This window comes from Gorilla gorilla, chromosome X (genome assembly GCF_029281585.2).
Source record: "Gorilla gorilla gorilla isolate KB3781 chromosome X, NHGRI_mGorGor1-v2.1_pri, whole genome shotgun sequence".
Classification (NCBI taxonomy): Eukaryota; Metazoa; Chordata; class Mammalia; order Primates; family Hominidae; genus Gorilla; species Gorilla gorilla.
Genome location: NC_073247.2, coordinates 37,949,040 through 37,962,043, shown reverse-complemented (window position 1 = coordinate 37,962,043; position 13,004 = coordinate 37,949,040). Strand labels below are relative to the sequence as shown.

The window sequence follows — 13,004 nt, the reverse complement described above, 5'->3', positions numbered from 1 at the left end:
TACACACATCATCTGAATGAATTTCTCAGAAATCCTTAAAATCACCCGCTGAGAAAACAAGCTATCTTTGAACAACTGCCAAACCCAGAGATTGCTGGCTGAATAAGCCTATACTCTCAACCACTCCTCTTGGAATTGTCAGAAACTATTATTAGTTAAGAAAAGAAGTGTTTGTGGGAGACAGACAGAGAGAGAAGAGGGAGACATGGAGTGGGCTGCGGGGGTGGGGAGGCTCCGGTTCTCTCTTCAGGTTTCCCACCTTAAAAAGAATCAAGCTGGATTACAAAAGCACTTTGGAGGTTCATCTCTGGGAGTTCATTGTTCTGAACAATTTATTATTCAAATTAGATAGGTATATTGTCTAAGAAAATTATTACTATTACTATCTGAAAATAACTAGAAAAAGTTATAAGTATTATCCAAGTGAAAAAGAACAAGGAACCCTCAACAATAGCCAAGGAAGTTAGAGTCACAAGATGCTTAGTTTCCTGTAGAAACTTTAGATAACATCTTAACATATGTCCCTGAGTTGTTTTTCAGAAACCCAGACCTCAACCAAAGGGATTTACTGGCATGCAGACTTCAAATAAGGGGGAACTGAGGACTGGACTCTGACCTGCATTCTTTCTTCTGAATTTCTTCCTGAGGAACCTGGAGGAAGTCACACCCACGAGCCAGAGTGAACATTCTTTTCCATTGTCCCCAAATATTGACCTGAAAGCCTCCATGTCAACATATCCAGTCTTTTTAGGCCAAACCAATGTATAACCTCTGTGTATTGATTTATGATTTTGCCTGTAACTCCTGCTTTTCTGAAGTTTTCCCCTGCCTTTAAAAACTCTTGCTTGCAAGTCATCGAGGAGGTCAGATTTTAATTGTGGGCTGCCCTATTCTCCTTGCTTGTTGCCTTGTAAATAAATGCCCTCCTTTCTCCCGCTGAAAACTTCAGTGTAGATGTTTGGCCTTGCTGCCCCAGGCAAGCAAACCCCTGTTTGTCTTGGTAACACAAGACAGAGAAGAGAATTCATAAAGTAGGTATGAAGGCACCTTGGTAATGCTTGTACCATATTAACTTGTACCCTGAGCCTATTCAGCAAGACTGTTAAACAAATTACAGAATAAAGTTGATATAAACATGTAGACCCAGGAAAATATCTCAAAGATATATTTTTAAGTAACAAAAATATAAAATAGATGCAGAAGAATGTGAATAGTAATATCCCATATATGTATTTTTATAGAAAGTCATATTTTTTCTCTAAAAGAAGATAGAGAGCGTTGCAATGAGGATAATGACAAAGAAAAAAATAAAAAGGGTGAAACTTTTCTACCCTTGGCTCCTACAAAGTTGGAGCTTGCACTGTGTTTACACAACACAGAGTTTACTGCTTCTGCTTTAAGTACCAATAAAAATAAAATTTGATCAAGCCCTCCATAGATTGAATACTAGGCACCATTCCCTCTAATCTTATTCAGTGATTCTTTCCCAGCCTTGGGTAGTGTGTTCTTACATGAATCTGCTGACCAGTAATTAGCAGAATACTTGAGGGAGACCCTCTGCTGATCTCCAAGCTTCTTTCTCTGTGCAGCTCTCTTGTCTCCGATATGTTTTTTGAAGAACAATAACCGTGTCGGTCTTTATAGATTGTCATCTCCATTCCAGAGAGCCTCCAGAGCCATGCCATGCCTGGATTCTCCCTCCACATGGTATGCTGTGGCCAGGAAAGTCTCTCCAGGGGATAAACTCTGGAAATCTTAGATTTCCCCTTGTTTGTTTCCAGTCTCTCAGGAATAGCTGTTCTTTGTTTCCTGATGTCTGTGTCTTCCAACTATTGTCTGTTTTTGGTTGTTTCACATGAGAGGGTGAATCCAGTCCCTCTTATTCCACTTAAGTGACTCTGAAGTTTTAAAAATAAAACTAGCAGGCACATATATTCAATAAAATTCCAAACAAAATGCAAAAAAAAAAATCAAATCAAACACATATGTCTTCCTTCTCATCCAGGAGGCTTTTGAAATGACAAAAAAAAAAAAAAAAGATACATCTCCAAAAGACTGACTCTCTTGTCCTCACCTAGTAGATGCCTTCTTAGATCTCAGCTAACTCTTTCAAGATTTATTTCCCTTATTTCTCACTTTCAAGACTCTGTATACCCACACTTCATACCGTATGCCTAGGGCACAACTTTATTTTTTATTTAAGTGACTGTTTGATTTATATCAATTTTACTTTTTAGACTGTAAGTGCTATGAGAATAGATGCCTAGGCTTTTTTTTAATTATTACTTTTTACTTCCCACTCTCTCACCAGTGCCTTTTGTTATAGTGTTAGAGAATAAGGAACTGTGACTCCTAGGTATTTGAATTTCAGTAAGATAAAAAATAGATACGGTGACATTAATGGAGAAATTTGAAAGATTGTCTCAGGAAAAACAATCAAACCTATTTGCTAACCTCTTCCCTATAAGAATTTTTCAGCATAATGCAAAATTATTGTGAGGAATATTATTTCTGATATCTTGTAAAAATTATTATTTAAGATTAAACCATAGCATCACATTTTCAGTAATGGCAAATAAAACTTGAATATCATAATGAGTTTATATTCATCATCATTCACTGAAACAGTATAAAAACAAGATCTTTACATTAAGAGATTCTACATTTTTCTATTTACTTCTTGAATATTGTCCTAATCTATTTTATATTTGAACATATTTTGTTGATTTCTGCTAATAGAAAGTTACCAAAAACTTAGAAATAAGACAAATTGATCATTGCATGTTTTCCTTTTTCATACTGAAGTAATGTCTAAAAGATTCACCTTGGATTATTTGTTTCTTTAGGAAATTGTACTTTGTTTGTTTTACTACTTATTATTTATTAGGGCCTTGGCTCTGTGAAGTTGCATGTTAACTTATAAATGGTATTCATAGAGATACGTGATTTCTTTCAGGAAAAAAATAACCCTACAAGATTTTTTTTTCCAGCAAAACATTAAACAGCTTTGCCTCAAACTTAGCAAATGTATTTCATCATGACTTTCTTAAACTGACAACGTAACAACCATTTGAATCTTCCTTTGAACCAGCTTTACCACCTGTGGTTTTCCTCATTATTTCCCATATTATTGAGTTAAATAAATATTTGACATGTGTTCACTTTATAACTTTAATTTTTGAAAGTTGTTCTTGCATAACACCCTATCCTCTGTATGAAAAACAAAATACTGGATGTATATGGACTGAAATTTGAACATGCGTTTTATGCACGTGGCCACAAATATATAAGGGGTAAAAATTTGTTCTGTGGATTTATTTTTGTTACGATGATGGTTCATATAGAACTGATCAATATAATATTGTACATTATAAGTTTTTATAATTGTTAAAAAGTAAAGTTTTCTGAAAATTATACTTTCTAATGAAATAAAATGTGATAAATTACCCTTGTTATTATCTGACAGCTAACACATTACTTTTTGTTAATGGGTGTTAGAAAATATTAAACATTTTACAACATGAAATAAGAATTGATTGTAGGCCGGGCGCGGTGGCTCACGCCTGTAATCCCAGCACTTTGGGAGGCCGAGGCGGGTGGATCACGAGCTCAGGAGATCGAGACCATCCTGGCTAACACGGTGAAACCCCGTCTCTACTAAAAATACTAAAAATTAGCCGGGCGTGGTGGCGGGCGCCTGTAGTCCCAGCTACTCGGGAGGCTGAGGCAGGAGAATGGCGTGAACCCAGGAGGTGGAGCTTGCAGTGAGCCGAGATCGCGCCACTGCACTCCAGCCTGGGCGACAGAGCGAGACTCCGTCTCAAAAAAAAAAAAAAAAAAAAAAAAAAGAATTGATTGTAAAGGGAATAAATATTTCATAATATGAGTCAATAAAATAGGTTTTAACTACATTATTGAAAGCTTATACTAAATCTGAAAGAAATCACATAAAACTTCTATTCTTAAATTTTATCCAGTATGTCCTGGAAGTTTTCTACTTGAAACCTTCCAGTTCCATATGACAGTGTAGCTATTAGGATCACTAACCAATATTGCTGTGGAAGGTGATTTTTCTTGTGGCTAATGACTCACTCTTAGGGATGAATATTGAGAAAAGCTGAAAAGAGTTGTTCATGTTTATATATGTGGAAAAATGGCATTTTAGACATTCATGATTTCTTACTAAATCTTTTCTCTCATAGGACTCTCATTCAAAAGAGGTGTGTTAATTAACAACAGTCTGATGGAGAAGAGACAGTCATTAAATAAAAATTATCATTACTTATACCATCTTATTTTTCCACATATCTGAAATCAGAATGTTACCAAAACACCAGGGGTTGAGTCTAGGTCCTGTTGCTCAGAGTCTGAGGTAACCCCGGATCTCTGTAATGAAGACGGATACTTGTTTATGATATACATGTTTAGTATTGCAATTTTACTAATGACAAACTATTATATAAATAGATTTCCAGTGTCTAAAGGACAGGAAGTTGGTCAAATACTAAGATTTAGACTTAATCTGTAGCCAGCTTTCAAATGGTAATGTAAATTTTATAGAAAATATGCAGTCTATATGAATAGACTAGTTTATGAGTCTATTCAGAGTCTTTATGAATAGACTAGAATAGTTTATTCATATGATATTATGGTTTATTTGTAAACTATAATCTCTTCTGAAGCATACATAGGAGCTTTGCATAAATGGAAACTATTTTCTTATATGGGAAGATTCAATATTGATTATCAATTTCTCCTATATTAATCTATAAATTCATTACAATTTATAACAGGCTTACTTTTATTAATTAAAAATAATTGAAAAATGTTATAGAAAAATTAAGATAGAAGAATTTCCAGGGGAAAATTACAAAATAGAAATGAAGAGAGAATTTCTCCCCAGATATTAAACTCCTAGTAACAGTGACAAAGGAATATGTTATTCCTTTGTAACTGTTGTCTCAGGAATAGACAGGAATAGATTGGAATACATTAATATACGACAATTTAGTTTTTATAGCAATTTTTATAGCAATATAGAAAACATGGATTTCTGTCATTGTCTTTCAAATATGATAAAGTATGAATCAGTATTCACTTGCTTACAGGAGTTTGAGAAGCACTGTATTAAGAACTAAATGCTACAATTTTAGATTTCCTGGGTGATGTGTGACCTCATAGAGAAAGATAAACAAGAGCCCTGAAATCAATAGATAACATTTGACTCTAACATGGTCAATCTCAGACTGTTTAATAAATGGTGCTAGGAAAACCTGTTTGGTATATAGAGAAAAATAAAACCTGATCCCTGCTTTATCAAAAATAAAATGTTGACTTCCAGATGGTTTAGAATGCTACCTGTGAAAGACAAGAATAAGGTAAGTAGAAAACAATTTAAAAGAATATATGTGTTACTTAAGGTTGGGAGAGAACTTCTTAAATAACGCTCAAAAGCATCAGTCAAGAAGACCAGAAAGGGACTGCTTTGATTGCATCATAATAAGGGTTTTTTTTTCCTGATAACGGACCCCCAAAATAAATTTAACAGACAGATAAAAGATGAGGAAAAGATACTTACAACACCTAAAACCAGTAACAACATAAACAGAGAATATAAATAGTTTAGCAAAGAGGATACTCAAGAGGTGGATAAATATATGAAGAGATCATCAAATTCATTGGTAATTTTAAAATGCAGTGAAAATAACAAGTATGTAATACTTTACATTGGGAAGTAAGAAGAAGTAGCAAATTGCAAGAATTGGTGCAGATGTGAGAAATAGGAGCCCTTGTGCCCTACTATTGGGTATATTGACTATTGCAAATCTGGATATAAATCTGTCAATACTTAATTAATTTAAGGTTGAATGCATTCTATGATGTAGCACTACTACCGGGCACATACCTGGAAAAAATCCAAATGCCCACCAACAGGTGAATGGATAAATAAATTGTGATATATCCACAAAACAGAAAGATATTATGTTACATGCTGTATTCGGTTCTTAGGGCTGCTGTAACAACAAAGCACCACAAACTGGATGACTTAAAAAACAGAAACTTACTGTCTCAGAGTTCTGGAGGCTAGAAGTCTGAAATCAAGGTGTCGATAGGGTCATGTTGCCCCAGAAACCTGCTGGCGAGAATCCTTTCTCAACTCAACTTTTTCCTGTGTGTGTTTTCACATAGTCTGTGCATGTCTGTGCATGTCTGTGTCTGTGTCTAAATTGTCCCTTTTTATAAGGACACCAGTCATATGGGATTAAGTCCCACTTTGCAGCTGCAGCACTTCAACCTTAACCTCTGCCATCACATGGTATCTTTCTCTCCTGTGTGTCTTTGTGTCTCTTTTCCTTTTCTTATAAGGACTCTAGTCATCGTGTATTAAGGTTCAAGCCCCCTCCAGTATGACCTCATCTTAAATAATTACATCTGTGTATTAGTTTGTTCTTGTATTGCTATAAAGAAATATCCGAGACTGGGACATTTATAAAGAAAAGAGGTTTAATTGGCTCACAGTTCCATCGGCTGTACAGGAAGCATGATGCTGGCATCTGTTCAGCTTCTGGGGAGTCCTCAGGAAAACTTACAATCATGGAAGAAGGCAAAGGGGTAGCAGCACTTCACATGGCTGGAGAAGGAGCAAGAGAGAAGAGGGAGATGTGGTACACTTTTAAACAATCAAATTTCATGAGAACTCACTGACTATACAGTAACCATGAGGGGATGGTGCTAAACCATTCATGAGAGCTACGACCCCATGATTGAATCACCTCCCACCAGGCCCCACCTCCGACACTGGGAATTACAATTCAGCATAAGATTTGATGGGGACACAAATCCAACCCGTATAAATCTGCAGCAACCCTATTGCAAATAAGGTCGCATTCTGAGGTATGGGGCTGAGGACTTCAATGTATCTTTTTGGAGGATAAAATTCAACTCACAGTACATACTAAAACATAAATGAATCTCAAAATAATCATTCTAAGTGAAATCTGACAATGAAGGATATATATTATATAATTCTACTTATATAAAATTCCAGAAAATTCAAATTAATATTTAATGGTGTAAAGCAATTTAATGATTGCTTAGAAATAGGGTGGCTTTAAGAATTCAAAGGAGGGATTATAAAGGGCCATGATAAAACTTTTGGGGATGATTATATGTAATCACCTTGATGGTTTCATGAGTGGGTATATACTTTAAATTTTATTAAATTGTACCAATTAAATCTATGCAGTTTATTTCATGACAATTACACCTCATTATTGTTGTTAAAAATAAGTGCAAGTTTTTAATGTTCCTAAAAAGTATGAAGTATTATGCATTTCAAGATTCTAAGTTTTATGTAAGCTTTGAAACTGTCATATAAAGGGAAGAGGCATGATGATGTATTAACTCACTGTTTACATACATATATATATATATATACACACACATATATATATATATTTTTTATTTTATTTTGCCCAGGTAGACAAACTTGCTGGAGGGATAGTATGTATTATTTTATCAATAACTCTAAGTACCATGTAATTTTTTATTAATATTATAATGGTCTAAAATATAAATGCTTGGACCAAAGATATCCCTAACATATGTTCCCAGAAAAGTTTTAAACCAACTCTACCCTCATTAAATTCAAATGAATGCCAGGCACTTTAATTGATTTTGCCTTTCAAAGAACAAAGCAGATTTTACTATGTGAATATTAATGGTTATCCTGGTTTAGAAATTAATTATTTTTGCCCTCCTCATTTTGTGTATGCATATTCCATCACAGTACTAGTGCAACAGTCAGGTGACAAGCTGTCTATTGTGCAAACCTTTTAACCATCATGGTGGCAAAGGGATCCATTTATATTACAAAGCCAGAGAATGTTAACTTCTGTTGTTTTAACACAGGGCATTATTTGGCAGTAAGTTTGCTCTTGACATTTCTTTTTATCCACCCACAAGGACTCAAGAGAAGTGGAGAAAAGGAGTTTCTTCAAATCTATCCCCATCCTCTTCTGTTTTCTCCCTATTCTCCTCTGGTTATTTTGCTCCTTCCTCGATTTTTTTTTTCTTCTCCCATTATGTTGAGACTCCATTCTCATTTAAAAGCAATATTTCTCCTGATATGGTAAAATTACAAGAAAATGATGCATCACAAAACTTTACGTTTTTAATTTTTTTGTTTGTTCTTTAAAAAAATTTTTTTTTATTTTTTTAGAGAATTTTTATTATTAAGTTTTTTTATTCTTTAAAAGATTATATGGCAAGATAGAATCAAATGATTAAATTGACAGCTTTAAAAAAACACCTATCATTGGCCCCTTTTCCATGATCCAGATAAAACTGTTTACTCTTATTTCAGCTTTCAGAGTTTATGTTCATACATGACATTTGTTACAGATAAACTCTATAAATGATAAGTTTGCATTCATAATAATATTGGATTTATAATAATGGGAATAAAATGTGTAATTTTAGAACACATTTAATAACATGTTTTACAAATAAAAAATCCTTAATCACAAGCTAGGCTAGAGCTTAATATTTCATGTGAAAAATTATCATTTTTTGAGGTCAAAAACATCTAGCAATTTATAAAATAACCTAGTTATGTAGAAAAAGAGGAAAACTGTTCATTTAAGCTGATTATTTTTCTTAACAACTTTTTATTTGGTAAGATGATACAGCCTTTATTCCTCATGAATCAAGACTAAAATATCAAAATAACTCAAAATTTCAAGAATAAAATATCTACTGAGCTTACAGTTATCTTTATCAAGTACAATATATCTTATAACATCTCTCATATTTAAAAAGTCTTATATAAAGAATCCAATTTTCATTCTTTAGGAACCCCTTGAATAGGTGTTAGTTTTTTTTAAGAGTAATTGATTTTTAAAAAAAGTTAACATTAAGTAGTTTGGCTGATGAATCTTTACAGATAGCGTGTTATATTTTATTTTAGAAGCCTTTTAGCTTTCTTTTATTTTCCTGGAGCATCAAGGAGTAGTTATTGAGCTAGTTATTTTTCCACTTTCTCCATAGCTATATTTCAGTCCGACTTGCATGATGCTTCATTCTTTACCAGTTTTTGCTTCCTTTTAAATTGATGCTTTATGGCCGACTTATTTTGTGGGCACTTCCCATGATGAAAACATACATAGTAAATTGTTATTGCAGAGACTTATATTGTGATTAAAATGGTGAAAGATCAATGTATGCATGCTTAAATGTCACCTCTGAAAAACCTTATTCTAGCATCCCTCCTCATAGGCTAGTCAGAATTATTTACTCCCTCCACTGAGCCCAAGTTTGTTCTTACTATGCATTTAATGTCTTTCATTTTTTGAAAATTAGTTTTATATATGCATGCCTTTCCTGTAGATACCAAGCTTCTTACAGACTAGGTCTAGATTTTACTAATATTTATATGCCTAACAGATAGGAGATCATTAATAAATATGTATTGAGTTAATACAGAAATACCCCCTTGGTCTCCATACATACATATCCATTAATGACACTGTTTGACTATTATAAATGTATTATTTTAATGCATATATTTTTTCTCCTTTCATGGAGTTTCAGTCAGGAGTTGGGAAGGTACATGTCCTGTGTCTGACAGTGAACATGTTTTCATAAAATATATTAGTAAAATAGAATTTTGCAAGGTAAATATTTTTTCTAGATTTATATTCAAAATACATGAAGGCCAGACATGGTGGCTCATGTCTGTAATCCCTGCAATTGGGATCCCAGCACTTTGTGAGGCCAAGGTGGGAGGCTCACTTGAGCCCAGGAGTTTGAGATCAGCCCGGGCAAGATGACAAGACCCTGGCTCTACAAAAATTAAAAACAAAATTAGCTGTGTGTGGTGGCATACACCTGTGGTCCCAGCTACACAGGAGGCCGAGGCAGGAGGATTGCTTGAGCCCAGGAGGTTGAGGCTGCAGTGAGCTGTGATCATGCTACTGCACTCCAGCCTGGGAGACAGTATGAGACCCTGTCTCAAAAAATAAAATAAAATATATGGAATAGGGAAAGAAATGTATTTATAGAGAAAATATAAGTAAATATGACAAATGGCTTCATAAGTAGTCTACTTTTAATTATTGCTAACTTGAATATGTCATTTCAGAGAATAAAATACGTGGTATGTATCTTTGCAGATGCAAAGCTCATTCATGATATATGTAATCTTTTTCTTTTTTGTTTTTTTCAAGACAGGGTTTCACTCTGTTGTCTAGGCTGGAGTGCAGTGGTGAAATCATGGCACACTGCAGCCTAGACCTCCCGCGCCCAAGCGATCCTCCCACCTAAGCCTTCTGAGTGGTTGTGACTACAGATGCACGTTACCATGCCCAGCTAATTTTTTTTTTTTTTGAGACAACTTTTCACCATATTGCCCAGGCTGGTCTCAAACTCCTGCTCCTGAACTCAAGCAATCCACCCACCACCTCAGCCTCCCAAAGTGCTGTTCTGGGATTACAGGGATGAGCCACCTCACCCAGCCTTCATGATGCATGTAATCTAATGAAAGTAGTGTTTGTGTTTTCATGTGTGTGTGCGTATAGTTTTATTTATGAATACAAATAAAGGAATTTGCAATTTTCCAGTAACAATGAATTACAGAAATTAATCATGCTGCGTTATGGCAGTTATAGTGTAATTTTGAATTACACACCCTGTTGCTTCATCATGTGCTTGAATAAAGAATATGACTATAGTCACATAGATAGGCATTATTTTCTTATCCACTCCCAGAAGATAAGTATAATGTTATCATTTCACACATACATAACATTATATACTCCTTTTCTATAATCTCTTTTACCACACAAACTTCCTTATCCCGTGTTGTTTAAAATGGTGAAGAGTCATTTGAACCTTTGGATTTTTAGGAAAATACAGTGGTCATTTCATTCTCTTGTCCTAACCTCACTACAGGATACAGGGAGTCAAAGCTGTTCTTACGTCCTCTCCACAATTCCTTTCCCAGACACACCCTAACTTCCTTCTTACCCAGAATAGAAATAAAAACTTTTAGAATGTATTGGGATTGATGTTTAGAGCTCCCGTAGACTGGTGGACTTGTTTTCATTCTTCTCTTTTATTCTTTCTTTTTAGTACTTTTTATTTTTAAATCTTAAAAACCACATTATGCTTGCATGTAGGGAAATTGATTTGAAATGCCTGGGGAGGCTGGATATAAAACACATCAGGGGGGTTTTGGTGGTGGTGTTAAAGAGAGGTCTTGCTATGTCCCCAGGCTGGTCTTGAACTCCCAGGCTCAAGCAATCCTCCGGCCTCCCAAGTAGCTGGGACTACAGACACACCACCGCACCCACCTAAAACAATTCAGTTTTGTAGCAAATGAAGGAAATGACTAAATGATTTCTAAGTCAGCCTGGAGCAGAGTACCCACCTAAGAGGTGTGCCAAAGGAAAAATCCATATCACAACCAATTATTCTGTTGTCAAATGATGATTAAATTATAATGTTAATTCAGGGCAATCTCTAATATCACTTTTTGATTGTTGTTTATAGGAAGAAAGGGAACTGTCATTTAATGATCATCTATTATGAAACATGATCTGTGCATTAGAAGTGTTGTGTGGCACTAATGTGTGGACTAATTTATGAAACATTTCCGGAAAATGAATAGCTCTGGCATGTGGGTGGCCACTGCCTCTTTGTGACATACCTGGCTGCTGCATTACCCCCACCCCACCCCTTTTAGTGCACTTGGCCAGGATCCTCATGATTGGTGGCCAAGTTTGTCCTTTGCCCTTCACTCTAAGAACTAAAGGGTAGGCTTGTGACATATGCCGCTTAAGGCGACTTCAGGGCTCAGGTAGTAATGGACCTGCTTGGTGACACACTTTCTCCTGTGCAGACTACTGAACTCTAGAAATTCCTTAATATTTGAGAACTTCCTATAAGAATGAATAACCTGGACACTGAGTAGCTGAATTGAATGTCAAAACATTTTACAAGCATTCAGACTGGGATAAGGGTAAAGCTGAGTGCATTTATTGTCCATTGATTCAGTGTCACTGTATCGAAATAATGATGTTTTTTATTGGAGGCTCCTTTTATTTCCCACTACTCCTAACTTCATATTCAACTCACTGAAAATTTTAACTGGAGCGTTTTGAAGTAGATTTATGTTACTTTATATCCTTTCTGTCTATTTTTTAAAAAATTACATCAACATGGCTAGAATGAACCTCCCTGCTTCTGTGGACATTGCATACAAAAATGTGAGATTTCTTATTACACACAACCCAACCAATACCTACTTTAATAGATTCTTACAGGAACTTAAGCAGGATGGAGTTACCACCATAGTAGGAGTATGAAAAGCAACTTACAACATTGCTCTTTTAGAGAAGGAAAGCATCCAGGTTCCGGACTGGCCTTTTGATGATGGTACAGCACCATCCAGCCAGATAATTGATAACTGGTTAAAACTTATGAAAAATAAATTTCATAAAGATCCTGGTTGTTGTATTGCAATTCACTGTGCTGTAGGTTTTGGGCGAGCTCCAGTTGCTAGTTGCCCTAGCTTTAATTGAAGGTGGAATGAAATATGAAAATGTAGTACAGTTCATCAGATAAAAGTGACATGGAACTTTTAACAGCAAACAACTTTTGTATTTGGAGAAATATTGTCTTAAAATATGCTTGCACCTCAGAAATCCCAGAAATAACTGTTTCCTTCAGTAAAGGGTCAGGGGACTTCCTAATGCTATGGCCTTGAGAGTGAAACTTGAAATGGAACTTTATTCATTTTATACATTAGCTAATATGGAGGCTTGGTGAATACTAAGTCTAATGAAGCTTATATAAGAACCTTGAAAAGCAGTTTTAGAAGCTCCCAAGCCTGTCAGATTTGGAACCTCTGTATTTGATGTTATTTTGACACTTAATAAAAATTTCTAGCTCTTCAATATTTAAAAGGTGTTTTTCATTTGTATCAATTGTATCTTATCAAGATA

The 13,004-nt window shown here is 35.0% G+C and overlaps 1 pseudogene; it reads left to right on the top strand.

Moving 5' to 3' along the window:
- Positions 1–12,218: 12,218 nt before the first annotated feature.
- On the top strand, positions 12,219–12,766 carry LOC129529797 (protein tyrosine phosphatase type IVA 1-like; annotated as a pseudogene).
- Positions 12,767–13,004: the final 238 nt, after the last annotated feature.